Source organism: Sminthopsis crassicaudata, chromosome 1, assembly GCF_048593235.1.
Source record: "Sminthopsis crassicaudata isolate SCR6 chromosome 1, ASM4859323v1, whole genome shotgun sequence".
NCBI lineage: Eukaryota > Metazoa > Chordata > Mammalia > Dasyuromorphia > Dasyuridae > Sminthopsis > Sminthopsis crassicaudata.
Window position 1 is genome coordinate 94,511,773 of NC_133617.1, and position 16,928 is coordinate 94,528,700.

Consider the following 16,928-nt stretch of genomic DNA (forward strand, 5'->3'; position numbering starts at 1 on the left):
GCTGGGTGGCTCAGTGGAGGGAGGGCTGGACCTATCTTTGGCAAGACCTGAATCCAAATCTGGTTTTAGCTGTGCACCTTGGGTAAATCACTTAATCTGTGTTTACCTTAATCCACTGGAAGAGAAAAAATGGTAAAGTGAGTGTCAAACAAATCCCATGGATTGCATGAGACTCATGAAGAGTTGGTCACAACTGAACAATGACAATGATATGAGAAGGAATTCCAGTAGATATAAGATATAGGTGAAGAGAGAGCTCATTACAGACATTACAGAAAAAGATAGTATAGAAAAGGATAGATGAGTTTGGCTGCTTTGTAGAATGCATTAAGGAGGGTCATAAGTAAAAACACTTGCAAATTAGACTGCAACCGGATTGTGAAGGCCTTGCAAAACAAAAAGAGGTTTATCGTATCTGTTAGATAAGAAAGAGGAAGCTACTCTTTAGAGATTGTTAAAGAGAAAACGAATATAGCCAGACTTGTTTAGGAATATCATTTTGGCAGCTATGTGGAGAATAGATTATTAGGGAGGAGAGAGACTTTAGGATTAGTTAGAAGAAAGAGTGTTAGTATAATTCAATTCAGATAAGAGATAATGATAAACTAAGATGTTGGCTATGTAGGGTAAAGCGAAATGGACTGATTCAAGACATCTTCTCTTAGTAAAATCAGCAAGATTTGACAACATTGGGTATGAAAGAGAAAGAAAAGCTAAGGAGTCACTTCACGGTTGCAAATTTGAGTGACTTTAAGGAAGGTGGTGCCCTCAACAAAAATAGGAATGTTAATAAGAGGTGACATGTTGAAGGAAAATATAAGTTCTCTCTTTATCTTATTTCAAATGCCCTATGCTTAATTGAAGATGTTTGATGATAGGCAGGTAATGATGTAGGACTAAAATTCAGAGGTGAGACTGGGGGGATGGATATGTAGATAGTAGAGTTACTTATATAAGAAGGGAAAGAAATGAGCATTTATATACTTTCTATTACCAGGCTTTGTGTTAAAAGCTTTAAAATTATCTCATTTTATCATGTAGTTGAACTTATAAAATTGCTGAGAGTGTAAAGGGCCCAAACTAGAACCCTTGAATATTCTGCTATACTATGATTCCAGAAAAGAATTCAAAGAAAAGATGTGAAGAATCCTATCCCAAAGGGAGAAAACCTATATTCCATAGATTAAAAAACTATCGGATTTACACAGGATCTCCTTGAAGACAGAAACATCTGTATTTGTCATTTAATGACAATTAAATAAGAACTTTTGAAATTTTACTTTAGGGGCTGTACTAAATACTGGGTCTACATAGAAAAAGAAAATCTCTTCTCAGGAACTTTATTCATTAGGGCTACTAGGTAGAGAATAAATAAAAGGGGAGGAGAAGTGGGAAAGGCTTTGTGGAAAAGGTGGTGCTAGATCAGGGATTCTTTGAGACAGAACTAGTGCAGACACAGAGGGGGACTAGAATGTGTGGTGGGGGGAGGTTAGCAATAAAGAGTCAAGAAAGATAGGTTGGGGCCAAGTTACAAAGGGTATTAAAAGCTAAACAGATAAAAGCATTTATTCAACTTTTACTTTGTGCCTAGGCATCATGCCAAACAAAGGAATTTGGATTTTATCCTAGAAACTATATAGGAAGCCACTAATGTTTATTGAGTTAGGGAGTTGATACGGTCAGAATTGTGCTTATGAAAAATTACTTTGACAAATGGGAGATTCTCAGATCATAGATTTAGGCCTGAAGGGGCCCTCAGAGGCTACTCTTGTGGTCAAAAGATGTTGAGTGACTTGCCAGGATCATATACATGAAGTAAGCTATGGAGGATTTGAACTTCATTTCTCTGACTATAGTCACTGCTTTTTTCATTTTATGAAGCTTTTATAGAACAGTTAAATCTTTGTGGTAGTCCCAGCTTAAGATGACCAATGTCTTGTTGTTCAGCCTTTGTTTTGGAGAGTTCTGATGACATGGGGGGAGAGGCGCTGCTTGATTTGTGCATAAATTGGATTTTAGTAAGGCAGAGTTGCATGGAGTCATCAGTATCACTCTCTCTTCTAGGGTCATCGGAGTCCAGTGGCAAGACAAGTGAGGATGACTGGCTATGGCCTGGGCTGCAGTGGATGGCCTCTGCTGTCTGACCAAGTTCTGAATGCTCCCCAGTGCCTGCTTCAGGTGACTTCATGACTCTTAGAATAAATTATTCTCACCCACCTTTTCCACTAGGAGTAATGTTCATATGCTTGGGGTAGATACCTCCCTAATTCCTCCAGGATTTGAGGTCTGTCAATTTATCTACCCATCTGCCAAGACAGTTTTACAAAGGGTGTGGCCATTGAGCATGTGGAGTAATAAGTGGACACCAAAAAGTGGCTGAGCCACCTTGAAAAGGTTTCATTGTAGTGAGAACAGCTTGAGCAGTTAATTGAAGGTCCAAGAAGTAATAAGGTTACACTGAATAGATTTTCTTTAAATATCTCTAAAGAATAGTTAAAGGATTGAATTATGCATGATTGTAGTTGGGTATATATACTTTTGAAAATGTTAAGTGGATTTCTAACACACATTTTATTACCTTGTATAATGAAAAAACTATCCATATCTTGTATATGTATGTAACAAGTATAATCAATTTTATGGTGAAATACTACCTATATCTTGTTATGCTTAAATATAATTCCTAAGATCATATGAATTACAGAATCTTTAAATTCTATATGTGGTAATAACAACAGCTCATTTACCTGGTTCTCTGTAAGACAGGACCATAGTGAAGGTTGGTTTAGCCCCATTTGAAATTTAGAGATAAAGTAACTGATTCAAGATAACTTAACTTGAAATTTTACTTGTCAAGGTAACCTTTACAAGGTAACTTACTTCAGCAAAGCTGAAATCTAAAGTCAGATTTTCTAACTTCCAAGTTATAATAATTCTGTACTAAAAAGAATGTGTATATGCTAGTATTTTTTATTGACTAGTGAGGGTTTTTTCTTCTCCTGTCCCCTGAAAGTTCTGATTTCACTTTGAAATTACTGCATTTTCTGAAATGTTGTTGATTATTGAGCTTATTGGTTTTTTTCTCATTTAAAATACCATTTCTTCCCATTAGTGTCATAGTTAACAACTTGAATTTTTGAGTTATTATTATAGTAGGAATAACCTGGGTTTTGTCAAAGTCGTTCTTTCAATTGTAGTAGTAGGAAATCAGAAATTTCCTACTCTCTACTTCTCAGTCTATATATTTATTCTTTAATATTTAGAAATTTTACATTAAATACTGTTAGCATAAATTTTAATTTCTTTCCTTTATGTTTTCTCAGTGACTCAGACTTCTTTGTTTTGTATTTTTGTTCCCTTTAGGATTAAACTCTTCCATATTAGATTATTTTAATTTTTTTCTTCTTTTCCCTAGTAGTGTTTCCTTTCTTCTCATTATTGAACTTTTAGCCTTTTTTTTTGTTTGTTTGTTTGTGTTGTCAATTTGCTTGCTTTTAATATGAGCTTTTTTTTTTTTTTTTTTCTCCCCACATAACAGTTGGGCAGAAGCACTTTAGGGGAGGATCTTCTTATAAAATTACATTAAGATCTTGATTAGTTTAAATCCAATTTACTAGAAACCTTTACCAGAATTTTTTTTCAGTGTCCCACTTTTAAATGAGAAGCAAATTATTAAAAGCAAGTTGTTATAAACTGATATTTAATCAGTTTGCATTCAATAATTAGTACAAATTTAAGCCAATCTCCTGTTATCTTTGATCTCGACTTCACATTTATCCACTACATTCTAGCAATTATCAAGTCTTGCTCATATTATCTGTCAAAATATCTCTACTTCTCTACTTTTTTTTACTATCTTAGTTCAAATCTTCCTCACCTTTTACCTAGAGTCCAGGGGTTTTCAAACTACGGCCCACAGGCCAAATGTGGCCTGCTGAGGACGTTTATGCGCCTGCTGGGTTATGGCAAATGGGCTGAGGGGTGGAGACCGAGTGTGCCTTTTTGTTTTTACTGTAGTCCGGCCCTCCAAGAGTCTGAGGGACAGTGAACTGGCCCCCCCTATTTAAAAAATTTGAGGACCACTGACCTAGATTAATGTAAAAAAAAAAAAGTTAAAGCTAGATTCCATCTACACTTTATTCTGTATACCATTCCCAGATTTCTCTTTCCCTAAATTCTGTTTTCATAATATCTTATTTTGTCAAATCATTAGTGGTTTTTGTTTTTTCCTGTCATCAAGTCTATATTTCTTTCTGTTCTATATGTGGTCTCCCATAATCCAGCCTTGCTTGATCTAGTCTTTTCATTACTCCCCAAATGTTAACTTTATCTTCTCCCAAGACGTTCTTATCCAAACCTTTTTTTCCTGTTGCCCTGATCCCTACCTTATCTTCCCTTCTTTCTTTCTGAATTGTGCCTACACTTTTAAAGTTTTAGCTCATTCATATAACATTCATAAAGACTCAGGAAAGTCTTCTTTGATTCCTTTATCTTTCATTGATGTCCATTCCTTCAGAACTTTGACCTATTATCATTTAATTTCATATGTACTTATTATGCCTCTTTAAATGAATTTTAAAATTTATTTAATATTTTTCTCACATTTAAAACAATTTTTTCACATGTTAAGATTTTTGAGTTCTAGTTTCTTTCTCCTATCCCCATCCTCAATTAAGAAACCACCTGTGAAGTTATGCAAAATTATTTCCACATAAGTTAAGCTATGAAAGGAAACATAGATCTTCTACCCCAACAACAATAAAAACCATCAAGAAAAATTAAGTTTAAGAGAGAGAAACAGAGAATCTGTGTTCAGACACAATCAATTCTTTCTCTGGGTATAAATAAGATTTTTTTCATCCTAAGTCCTTCAGAGTAGTTGTGGATCATTATACTATTGAGAAGAGCAAAGTCATTTTCATCCCAGAACATTGCTCTTATTTTGTATTCAGTACATTTCACTTTGTTCATGGAGGATTTTCCATGATTTTTTTTTTTTTTTGGTGTTTTTTGTTTTCTTTTGTTTTGTTTTTCCTGAGAGCATCCTGCTCATCATTTCCCAGAAATAAATAATATTCCATCACAAATACATACCACAGTTTATTGAGCCAGTCTCCAATTGAGTTGCATTCCCTCAATTTCTAATTTTTTTGGTCCTTAGAAGAAAACTGCTATGAATTATGAAAATGTTTTTATTTATACATATAGGTTATTTTTCTTTTTTTAATTCTGTTTTTTTTTTTTTTTCTGAATCTCTCTTGGTATTCATTCCTACTAGTGGTTTTTATGTCAAAGGTTATGTATGAATTTGCAGTCTTTTGGGTACAGATCATGTGTTTTAATCATTTGTTAATTGGAGCATGGCTCCTATTTTTTATAGATTTAACCCAGTTCCCTCTGTTTGAAAAATGAAGCCTCAGAGAAACTTCAAAAAAAATATTTTTTTACACTTAATATTGCTAATTGTATTTACTCCCCATTTATTCTCCTTGCACCCCGTTCCTCCTCAAAAGTGTTTTGCTACTGAGCATTCCCTCCTCCAATATGCCCTCTCTTTTTTTACCCTACCCTCCTTTTCTCATTTCCCATTCCCTTCCTATTTTCCTCAGGAGAAGATAGATTTCTATATCCCTATTGCGTATGTATGTTATTTCCTCTTTATGATAAATCTGATAGAGTAAGATTCACTTCTAATTGCCATAATGAGAATGTCCTAATGAGTTATAAGTATCACCCTCCTCTGTAGGAATGTAAAAAAATAAACCTTATTAATAAGTCCCTTACGATATCACCTTCCCAATTACCTCCTTATACTTCTCCAAAGTCCTGTATTTGAAAATCAAATTTTCCATTAAGTCTGGTCTTTTCGTCATGAATGTTTGAAAATTCTCTGTTTCATTGAATGATCTATTGTACTGAAGAATTATACTGTTTTGCTAGGTAAATGATTCTTGGTTGCAATCCTAGTTCCATTGCTCTCCTGAATATCATATTCCAAGCCCTCCAGTCCTTTAATGTAGAAGCTACTAAATCTTGTGTCATCTTGATTATGGCTCACTATATTTAAATTGTTTTTTTCTGGAACCTTGCAATATATTCTCCTTGACATGGGGGTTCCAGAATCTGGCTACGATATTCCTGAGAGTTTTAATTTTGGGATTTCTTTTAGAAGGTGATCTATGGATTCTTTCCAGTTTCTATTTTACTCTCTGAATATCAGGATCGTTTTTTCCTTCATAATTTCTTAAAAGATGATGTCTAGACTCTTTTTTTTTTTTTTTTTTTTTTGATCATAACTTTCAGGTAGACCAATAATGTTTAAATTATCTCTCCTGGATCTATTTTCCAGGGTAGTTTTTTTTTTTTTTTCCAATTAGATATTTTGATTTTTTTTTTCTTTTTTTCCCCCATTTTTTGTTTTTGCTTTATTGTATCTTGATTTCTCATGGTAATTAGCTTCTATTTGCTTAGTTATATTTTTTAAGGAATTATTTTCCTCAATGAACTTTTGTGCTTCTTTTCCCAATTGTCCAGAAACCTAGATATAATATATGTGTGTAAATCCAATTTTCTTGTTGCACGTTAAGTATTGGATTCCGAAGGTTACTTATACCTGGTAGATAGACAGTAGTGCTAATATTTTACATTCAATTCCCAGTGTTCCTTCTCTGGGTGTAGTTGTTTCTGTCCATCATTGATCAGCTGGAAGTGAGTTGGATCTTCTTTATGTTGAAGATATCCACTTCCATCAGAATACATCTTCATACAGTATTATTGTTGAAGTGTATAGTGATCTTCTGGTTCTGCTCATTTCACTCAGCATCAGTTCATGCAAGTCTCTCCAAGCCTTTCTGAATTCATCCTGCTGGTCATTTCTTACAGAGCAATAATATTCCATAGCCTTCATATACCATAATTTACCCAACCATTCTCCAATTGATGGACATCCATTCAACTTCCAGTTTCTAGCCACTAGGAAAAGAGCTGCTACAAACATTTTGGCACATACAGGTCCCTTTCCCCTCTTTAGTATTTCTTTGGGATATAAGCCCAGTAGTAGCACTGCTGGATCAAAGGGCACGCACAGTTTGATAACTTTTTGGGCATAGTTCCAGATTGCTCTCCAAAATGGCCGGATTCTTTCACAACTCCAGCAACAATGTATTAGTCCCAGTTTTCCCACATCCCCTCCAACATTCATCATTATTTGTTCCTGTCATCTTAGCCAATATGACAGGTGTGTAGTGATAAAGAGATAGCATTTTAACTGAAACTTGAAAAAGATGGGGAAGTCAGAAGATGGAGATGAGAAGGGAAAGCCAGTAACAAGATTCATTTGTTAAGTACTGGGGAAAGAAAGACACGGTATTACTCTGAAGGAACTTAGATTCTAAGGAGGGGCACAGCATATACAAACAGCTATATATGTTCAAAATATAGTGGTAGTCTCAGAGAGAAGGCATTAGTAGTAGGGGAAAGATACTGAGAGAAGAGGACTCTTAACTAGAGCCTTGGGCATACCCACAGTTAACTGGATGGGACATTGTTCATGAATTCAGCAGAGATTGCTAAATATCTGCTACATTGTTAGGGGAAGAAAACCCTGAGAGCAGTGCTGTGACAACCTAGAGGGGTGAGAGAAGAAGGGTGGTCAATGTCAAAAGGTCAAAAACAGAAGAACTGAGTAAGGACCATAGGATTTGGTGGTTAGCTTAATTGGAGATCAGAAGCAAGATTACAAGTTTGAGAAGTTAGTGAAAGTCAAGATGAACAGAAGGTGACCAATGAGGTTAACTTTTTAAAGAGCTTGTGAAGGAGAGAGATGGGGTCAGGAATTTGATGGAATAGATAGTAGGGTTATTGAAGGCTTTTTAATCCTAGGGACATCTGAGTAACTTTAGAGGCAGCAGGACAGGGACCAGTGGATAAGGAGAGATTAAAAAGTAGGGAAAGAGGAGCAGTTATGAGAGGAAGGGACAGCCTGTCAGAGGAGATAGGTTCAAAGATACAGTTCTGACCCCAATGCTTTAAAAAAAAAAAAATAAAAAAAAAAAAGAATAAGAAAAATAGAGGTGCTAACGTTTCTTCAGACATTGGACCAGAGTGATAGAGTAGTGTGGGTCTCAAGTTTTGAGATAAAGAGTAAGGAATTATTAGCAAATGATCTCTTGTTAGTCAAAGATGAGTGGGCTCTTCTGGTATGGAATTACAGAGAAGAGGGGTAGGAGAGGGTCTGAAGGAGACAAAAGATTTGGAGCAAGGACAGGTCTGATAGGGAAGAGGAAATGCGGCTTTAAGTCTTCTTGTAGCACTTTGCAGTACCATATAAAATAGAGAAGGCATAAATGTTAGATTTGCTCTGGAATTGAGGTTTGGCGAAGCATAAGATTTGGGGCAGCTAGGTGATTTGGTGGGTAAAGTGCTAACTTGGAGTCAGCAAAGTCTTGACTTCAGTTGTGGCTTCAGACATAAGCTTTGTGACTAGGCAAGTTAGTGAACCTCTATTTGCCTTAATGCCCTAGAGAACATAGTGGCAAACCAATCTAGTGTCTTTGCCAAGAAAACTTCATCAAAAAAATAGTCATGAAGAATCAAACAGGACCAAATAAACAAGACACAAGAGATGATAGGACAGAAAGGGAAGGGATTCATGCCCATAAAATGGTATATAATCTGTAGTCTCATTCAATCCACCTAGACAATCAGTTGCCAGATTTTGTTATTTCTACTTTTATGTCATCTTTAATAGAAAACTCTTCCTATGTACTCTAGGCTGTCATCACTTTTCATTTAGGGTAGTGCAGTAGAATCCTGTTTTTCTACCTATCTCAGATCTACTAGAATCCCTTTTCAACAAAGCTTCCTTGTCATTCTCCTCCTCAGTAAACTCTTAAATGGTTTCCACTTTCTACTAGAATCAACCATAAATTATTTTCTTTGGCATTTAAAATTCTTCACAACATTTTTAGGGTCTGCCTGCCTAGTCTCCTCCTAGCATTCTGTGGTCCAGGTATCCTTAGCTTTTTGCTCTACTGAGTCAGGTAAGTGGATAGAGTTGTATGACCCTGATCAAGTCACTTAGCTACTTTCCCAAGTTTCCTAATCTGTAAAAAGGGTATAATAACATCACCAACCTTCCAGGATGGTTGTGGTGATCAAATGAAATAATATTTTAAAGTGCTTTACAAACCTTAAAGCATTATGTAACCAAAGCCAGTCCTGGCACCCACAGCTAAGCAGGAGAAATTCCTGTATCCACCTTCTTGGATAATGAATCAGTAGTTCTGCAGGCCAAGGCAGCATCTATCCCTTTACCTCAATTCTTTTTTCTATGCCTTCTTATTTTGAATGGTTTAATGGGAAAGTGAGAAGCAAACATTGAGCAGGCGTCAGAATGACTTACCATGTTTTTCAGTCCCAGCCTTCTTTTTTACTTTGTTGCCATGGAGGGTACCGTAGTGCTTCTGAGGTTCCCAGTTTCTGAAATCTCTTCATTTTTCCTTTATTCCTCACTTAATTTTTAAGAGAGTAATTTACATTATCAGTGAACTCTCTATTTGCCAAGTCTATTAGTTTTATCTCAGTCCTTATTCTTCACCTTTCTGTGGCATTTAATGCTGTTAGGTCTTCCCCCTTCCCCTCCCCTCCCCCATTTACTCTTTTCTCTTGGTTTTCTTGGCATTGTTCTCTTGGTCAAGTCACTTAACCTCTCTGATCTTTAGATAAATTACCTCAATTAACTCATCTGTAACATGGAGAGTAGAAAAAAAGGAGAATAAACATTTATCTTTGTGCCAGGCACTGTGCTAAGCTTTACTTAGGATCTGTGAGACAGGTGCTGAATATCCTCATTTCACCATTGAGAGAACTAGGGCAAACAAGGAACTTGCCCAGGATCACCAGCTATCTGAGGCATTCTTTGTCCAGTCTCCCTGACTCCCAAATCCAGCACTCTCCACTGAACCACCCAGCCACCTCTATTTTTTGACCTTTGTGAGTGGATTTAGAATTCCTTTTGTCCAAATAGCATGATTTCCTTTAAATGTGATTTAAAGGTCATGCAACTAACTTGTATTATATCTGGGACTAAACTACAGATCTCCTGACTTCTAGTCCAGTGCTCTTTGATTACAACAAACTTTATACTATGCTATTGTTCTGGGAGTAAACACTGTTGTTTGGAATTGGAATGTTGAAGTATACCAGATCCAGCTTGCCTGGAAGTAGTGAAAAGAGTATTGAATTTGGAATAGGAAGTTCTGTGTTAAAAATGATGGCTTCATCACTTACTACCTATGTTTCAATTGTTTCCTCTATTAAATGGATGTTATAGTATCTTTTCTAGCTGTAGTACAGGATTTTTGAGAGGTTCCATGTATGTATGTATATATATACATACATATAGATGTACATATATAATAATACATATATACACACACTATAGAATGTACTATGGTCTATATTTGTCCTTTCATAAACCAAAACTATGTATAATATATAGAGAGCAATTGGGTGTCACAGCCTTTGAGTCAGGGTTCAAGTGTGGCCTCAGACAAGATATTTAACCTTATTTGTCTCTGTTTCCTCAACTGGAAAATGAGCTGAAAAAGGAAATGGCAAAATGCTCCAGTGTCTTTGCTAAGAAAACCCCAAATGGAGTTAGAAAGAGTCAGACATGGTTGAAGTGACTCAACAACAAACATCCTATTTATACACGTGTATGTCACTTAATAAACCATAGCTATAAGAAGCTTTTAAAATATTTATGCGTAGAACTTTAAAGAATAGTATATAGGAATACCCACTTAGAAAAAGGAGGGATAGGCAAAATATGACACCTTTGGTTTAATTTCAGAAAAAATTTAAAGTTTTTAACTAGAATACTTGAATTTATTAATGACTTTTTCTTAAAATGAAGGAAGTCAATTTGTGATCATTCATCTGACTTTGTTTCTGCTTTCAAGAAGGATTTTTAAAAATCAAAATATAACTCTCTCTTGTTCCTCCCAGCCAATTTCAATATTTATTGACTGTTCCATGTCTGGAACACCAAGCACTAACAGGGAGATTTAAAAACAAACAAACAAACAAAAAAAAAAGGATTAGATGATATCCCTGTTCTCAAAAGAAATGTAATGTAATTATGAAGATAGAACAATGACTCAAGACATAAATAATCAACAACTTTATCCAGCAGATTTGTATACTAAGTCAAAAATTAGGAGATGGATTCAAATACAAGTCTACCTCTTTCTAGCCATCTTGATCATAGTATCATAGAGCTAGAAGGAAACCTTAGAGGTCATTAGTTCAGACCCTCATTTTACCAGTGAAGAAAATGAACTTGAGAAGTGAACTATCCAGAGTCACATGAGGGAGTAAATGACAAAGATAAAATTTGACTTCAAGTCCCAAAAAATGGGATTATATCTCTCACAAGGAAGTTTTAAAGATTATTTGAAAAGGTGTTATGATGATGTATTACATGAAAGCAGAGTAAGGAGGAATCTGTTCAAGCCTCATTTAAATTTTAAAGTGACATCTTCCAATTCCAAAAAACTTGAGATGGGAAAATGACATCTGCATTCAAGGAGAGAAGTACGGAAACTGAATGTGGATTGATATTAAAGGAGTATCAAATTGTACACAATAGATTTGCAGTTTCATATACAATTATCTTTTTTCGGTTTTCAAGTTATGGAAATGCTTTTATTAAATCTAGAATAAAGTAAAATTTAAAAATAAAATGTCTTCTCTCTATAGCAGGAAATGGAACTAGAGACTCAGGAAATAGGTACAATAGGCAACTTTACAGTGTCTAGAATAGGGTCTTCATGTTGTGTCTTAATTGTTACTGTTATATAAGTAGGAGGTTGACTTGCCAGTGTTGGACCAGTTTTTGGAGCAAACTTCAATTAGTTTTTAGCATTCTATTTCAACTACTGTTGTAGCATGTTATAGCTCTTTCAATACTTGAATAAAGCTGGCACCACCTCCATTATATGAGTGCTCTTTTAACCAGGATAAATGTGTCCCTTTCCTCTTTTAAGGTTTATTTAAAATTATAAAGTTCAGTGACATTTTATTTTTTTAAACCGTTCATTTCTATAAGTACCTTTTTTTTTGGCCCATTATTATAATAAAAAAGTTAATGCAGAATATTATAATAACATTTGAAAAGGTATGCAGGTTATATTTTAATATTTTTATACACACACACACACAGACACACTTTGAGTGCACCCATTTCCTTTATCATTTCTAATACAACATGATCTGGAGGCCTTTCAGCATCCCAGATGACCTTCTTTGGACATTGTGGTCTATAATCAAGGATAGGCTCTTCCAGTTTTTCATTATTACTCTTAAGATTCTGGGCTTTGTGTTCCTCTTTGTGAATTTAATTAGCATTTTTTCTAACTATAAATTTTTTTTGATCATTTGATTTATATAGAACTGAATAACAAATATATTATAACTTTTGTAGTTGTTTTGAATGCAGTTTTGCTTTTTAGCTCTTCCTTTTGACCCAAGATGAAAATGTTGATGACTTGTGGATTTATTTTATATCCATCAACTTTGCTGTATTCAGATGAATTTTTTCTTCTTCCCAACTCTAGGGTTTTCTTTTTATTATTATTATTATAACTTTTTATTAACAGTAGCATTTTCTAAGTAAGTAATGATCCTATCTTTAGGAATCTGTGCCATTTTTATATCATAGAAAGAGATTTGGAAGAGTTCCTTATTATTGCAAATAACAGATCTTCAAGCAAAAGTTTGGTAATTATTTCTCAAGATATGTTGTAGAGAATTTTTAATTCAAGTAGTGTGGTATTATACTGGGTTTTGGAGTTAGAAAACTGAATCAAATCCCATTTCACATTCTTACTAGCAGTGTAAGGGCGAGCCATTTGACTTCTCTGTGTTTCATTTTCACGATTTGTAAACGAGGGATTTGGACCTAGTGGCTTCTAAGGTTACCCTTTTAACTCTAAATCTGAGAAATATATACAGTTCACATTGGTTAAGATGGACTTTTAGATCCCTTATAGTGGACATATTTTAATTCTCTGAGACTCACAGAAACTTAGCCTTCAGGATAATTTGTTGTTTTAGACATTAGCACTTCATGAACACAGTGGCAGAGTTGTAATCTGTGTAAATGGAAGGATCACTTATACATATCAAAGCAACAATCTTCTCAGGGATTTTTTATTATGTCTTTATTGTTTTTCCAAAGCATAGTTCATATGGCACCTCATACTAAGCTTCTCCTTATTCTCCCCTCCATCTCCAAAATTGCTAGTGTTCTCTTCCTCCTGAAATCCTGAAATTACTGGGTATAACTTCATCTATTTTGCATTTCCTATAATACATCAGGAGTAGGGAATCTTTTTTCCTGCCAAGGGTCATTTGAATATTTATAACCTCATTCTCGGGGCTACAAAATTATCAACTTGCAGAATTCAAACATTAGAAGGTTGTTGTATCTAGCTTTCAGCTCATCCTTGCCAGTCAGTTGCCTTTGCAACTGATTTCATAAGCCTTTTGTGGCCTGGAAATCCATCACCCATGCTATATGTGATCCCACGGCTTATATACTTATATATTATTATTATATTGTCATATAAGTAAACAATGATTTGGCAAAGCAAAAGGCTTAAATCTTTTTCCTACCAAATGTAATTCTTACACATATTTTAAAATTATTTAAGATTACTTGAAAGACATCTTTGCAAGGATGTTCTCCACTCTCAGCAAAAAAAATTCTAGTTCAGACAATTCATAGCATGATTGTGAATAATAACTAAAATGCTCATATATTTGAATGATACACTAGCTATAATAAAGTCTGGGACATTTCAGAGACTCCCAAATGGTATTTGTAGACATCTGAGTTGACTATTCATAGTCACTTTGTAAATATTAGCTATCTATAAAGAAGAGCTAAATTGGTGAAGAATGCTTATTGTCTGTACAGCATTCTTCTGGTTCTGTTCACTTTACTTTGTATTAGTTCATTTAGTTCAGATTTTTTGAACTCATCCTGAACAATGAAATTTCATCACAATCATCTCCCCAGCTTGTTTAGCCATTTCCCATTTGATGGGTATCTCCATTTCCAATTTTTATCCATCACAAAAAGGAACTCTCACAGTGGATTCTAAATCAAAGGATTTGGATCCTACCTAGCTCCTTCATGTTACTACCTAGGTGACTTTAAACAAGTGACTTTATCTTCTTGTACCTCTTTACTCATATTTAAAATGATAGGTATGGACTAGATGTCTCTAAAATCCCTTTCCTCTCCAAATGATGTTCTATTAGCCTGGGAAGAGGATTAGGAAAAAGCATTCAGCACTATCACTATTACTATTCAATATTGTATTAGGTTTGGCAATAAGGGAAAAAAAAAAGAGAGTAGGTCATGAGGAAACCAAGTTATTACTCTTTGCAGATGATATGATGGTATACTTAGAGAACCCTAGAGAATCAACTAAACAATAACTAGAAACAATCCACAACTTTAGCAAAGTTGCATGTTACAAAATAAAACCACATAAATCATCAGCATTTTTTATATTACCAACAAAATTTAACAGCAAGAGATACAAAGAGAAATTCCATTTAAAATGACTGTTGATAATATAATCTACTTATTTAGTACTATACCAATCAAATTCCCAAGAAATTATTTTGCAGATGTAGAAAAGATAATAACATAATTTATCTGGAAGAACAAAACGTCAAGAATTTCAAGGCAATTTATGAAAAAAAATGCAAATGAAGGTGGCCTAGCAGTGCCAAACCTAAAAATATATTATAAAGCAACAGTCATCAAAACCATTTGGGTACTGGGTAAGACAGAGTAGTTGATCAGTAGAATCAGTAGGTTAGGTTCAAAGGATAAAATAGTCAATGACCATGGTAATTTAGTGTTTGACAAACCTAAAAACCCCAGCTTTTGGAATAAGAACTATCTATTTGACAAAAGGTGCTGGGAAAATTGGAAATTAGTATGGCAGAAACTAGGCATTGACCCATATTTAACTGTATACCAAGATGAGGTCAAATGTGAATCATTGTACACGGCAAGAAGATTATATGGTGATTGATTCTATTAGACGTGGATCTTTCCAACGATGAGATGATTCAGGCTAGTTCCAATGATCTTATGATGAAGAGAGCCACCTATACCCAGAGAGAGAAAACTGTGGGAACTGAGTATAGATCACAACACTTTTTGTGGTGTTTCTCATTTTTTTCTTTTTTGATTTTTCTTGTGCAGCAAGATAATCATATGAATATGTATGCATATATTGAGTTTAAGATTTTTAACATATTTAATATATATTGGATTACTTACCATCTAGAGGAGGAGGTGGGGGGAAGGAGGGGAAAATTGAAACATAAGATTTTGTGAGGGTTAATATTGAAAAATTACTCATGCATATATTTTGAAAATTAATTTTAATCTTTCCTTCTTTTTTTTAAATTAAAATTTTTAAATTTTCAACACTAGTCAGGTCTGGCATTATATGTAGATTCCACACTTATACTTTGTTATTCTTTCTATTCATATTGCTGTCATTGCCTCTCCTGTCTTCTTTTTTTTTTTTTATTTTACTTTGTATCAGTTTTTGTTTTCCTATTCCTCTCCAGTTTTCATTTTTCTTTATCACAGTAATATTCTATTAGTCATATACCACAGTTTGCTTAACTATTTTTTAATCAGGGGCATCTGTTTTGTTTCCAGTTCCAGCTACCAAAAATGCTACTATGAATGTTTTTGGCATGTATAGAACTTTGAAAAAAATCAGCCTCCTTGGCTTTTATGCCTAGTAATGTTAGCTCTGGGTCAAGGTAATTTCTGAGGAGGGGTCCAATTTTCTTTACAGGATGGTTGACTGGCTCCATGTCATCCTTTTTCTTTCTTTCTTTTCTTTTATTTCCTTTTTTTTTTTTTTTTTTTTTTTTTAGTGAGGCAAATAGGGTTAAGTGAATCAATTCAATTTTATTAGTGTCTAGGTATATACTATAGTCCAGTCACAGGCATCTGTTAATACTGCTATGAACCAGCCAGTCTTTTTTTTTTTTTTTTTTTTTTTTTAAGTTTTTATTTACCAGATATATGCGTGGGTAATTTTACAACACTGACAATTGCCAAACCTTTTGTTCTAATTTTTCCCCTCCCTTCCCCCCCCATGGCAGGTTGACCAATACATGTTAAATATGTTAGAGTAAAAATTAAATACAATATATGTATGCCTGTCCAAACAGTTTGAACCAGCCAGTCTTAATAGAATCTGGGAAAACAAAGCTTAAAGTCAAATAGTCCCTGCATTCAAGTTTATAATTAATGTAACAAAGGGAGACAATGTTTATGGATAGCTATATATAGAGACAGAATAATTTTGAAGGAAAGAGAGTTTATCATTTCATTAAGTCTTAAAGTAGAAACTCAAGTGAGCCTTTGAAGAAAAGTGGATGTTTTAAGAATGTCCAGAAGAGAGAAGCTGAGAAACTGGATGATGGAAGGTAACCCATGGTTGAAAACAAGCAGATTATGAATTGTGGATTGTATAGTGAAAGGGGATGGATGTGTGAAAGGAATTCTGGCACTGCCAGTGCTTCATTAAAAGAAGTGATGGAACCAATGCTGGATTTGGAAGTAAATGAAGCTAGAATGGAAAGAGATGGACTGGGAGAAAACATAGTAAACTCAAGTCCTAATGGTAATTGCTTAATTGTAATAATAATGGTAATGAAGGTAAAGGTTAATGTGAGTTAAGAGTTGTGGGAAAAGTGGGAAAGATGAGAATAGGATTTTAAAATTAATGCCTCAGATATAAATCTGTGAGATGGTAAAATTTGAGCTTTGACCATGGCAATATTTAGCTGAAGAAGTGAAGTGAAAGGTTTAT

At 34.5% G+C, this 16,928-nt stretch overlaps 1 protein-coding gene across 1 annotated transcript in view; it reads left to right on the forward strand.

The window, feature by feature from the left end:
• LOC141552188 (endogenous retrovirus group K member 6 Gag polyprotein-like) overlaps positions 1-16,928 on the forward strand; it is a 78,305-nt gene that overhangs the window by 22,295 nt on the left and 39,082 nt on the right. Inside the window, exon 3 of the mRNA XM_074284642.1 lies at positions 2,065-2,178. The gene's annotated coding sequence lies outside the window, so the exon portion shown is untranslated. The remainder of the gene's footprint in view (positions 1-2,064; positions 2,179-16,928) is intronic.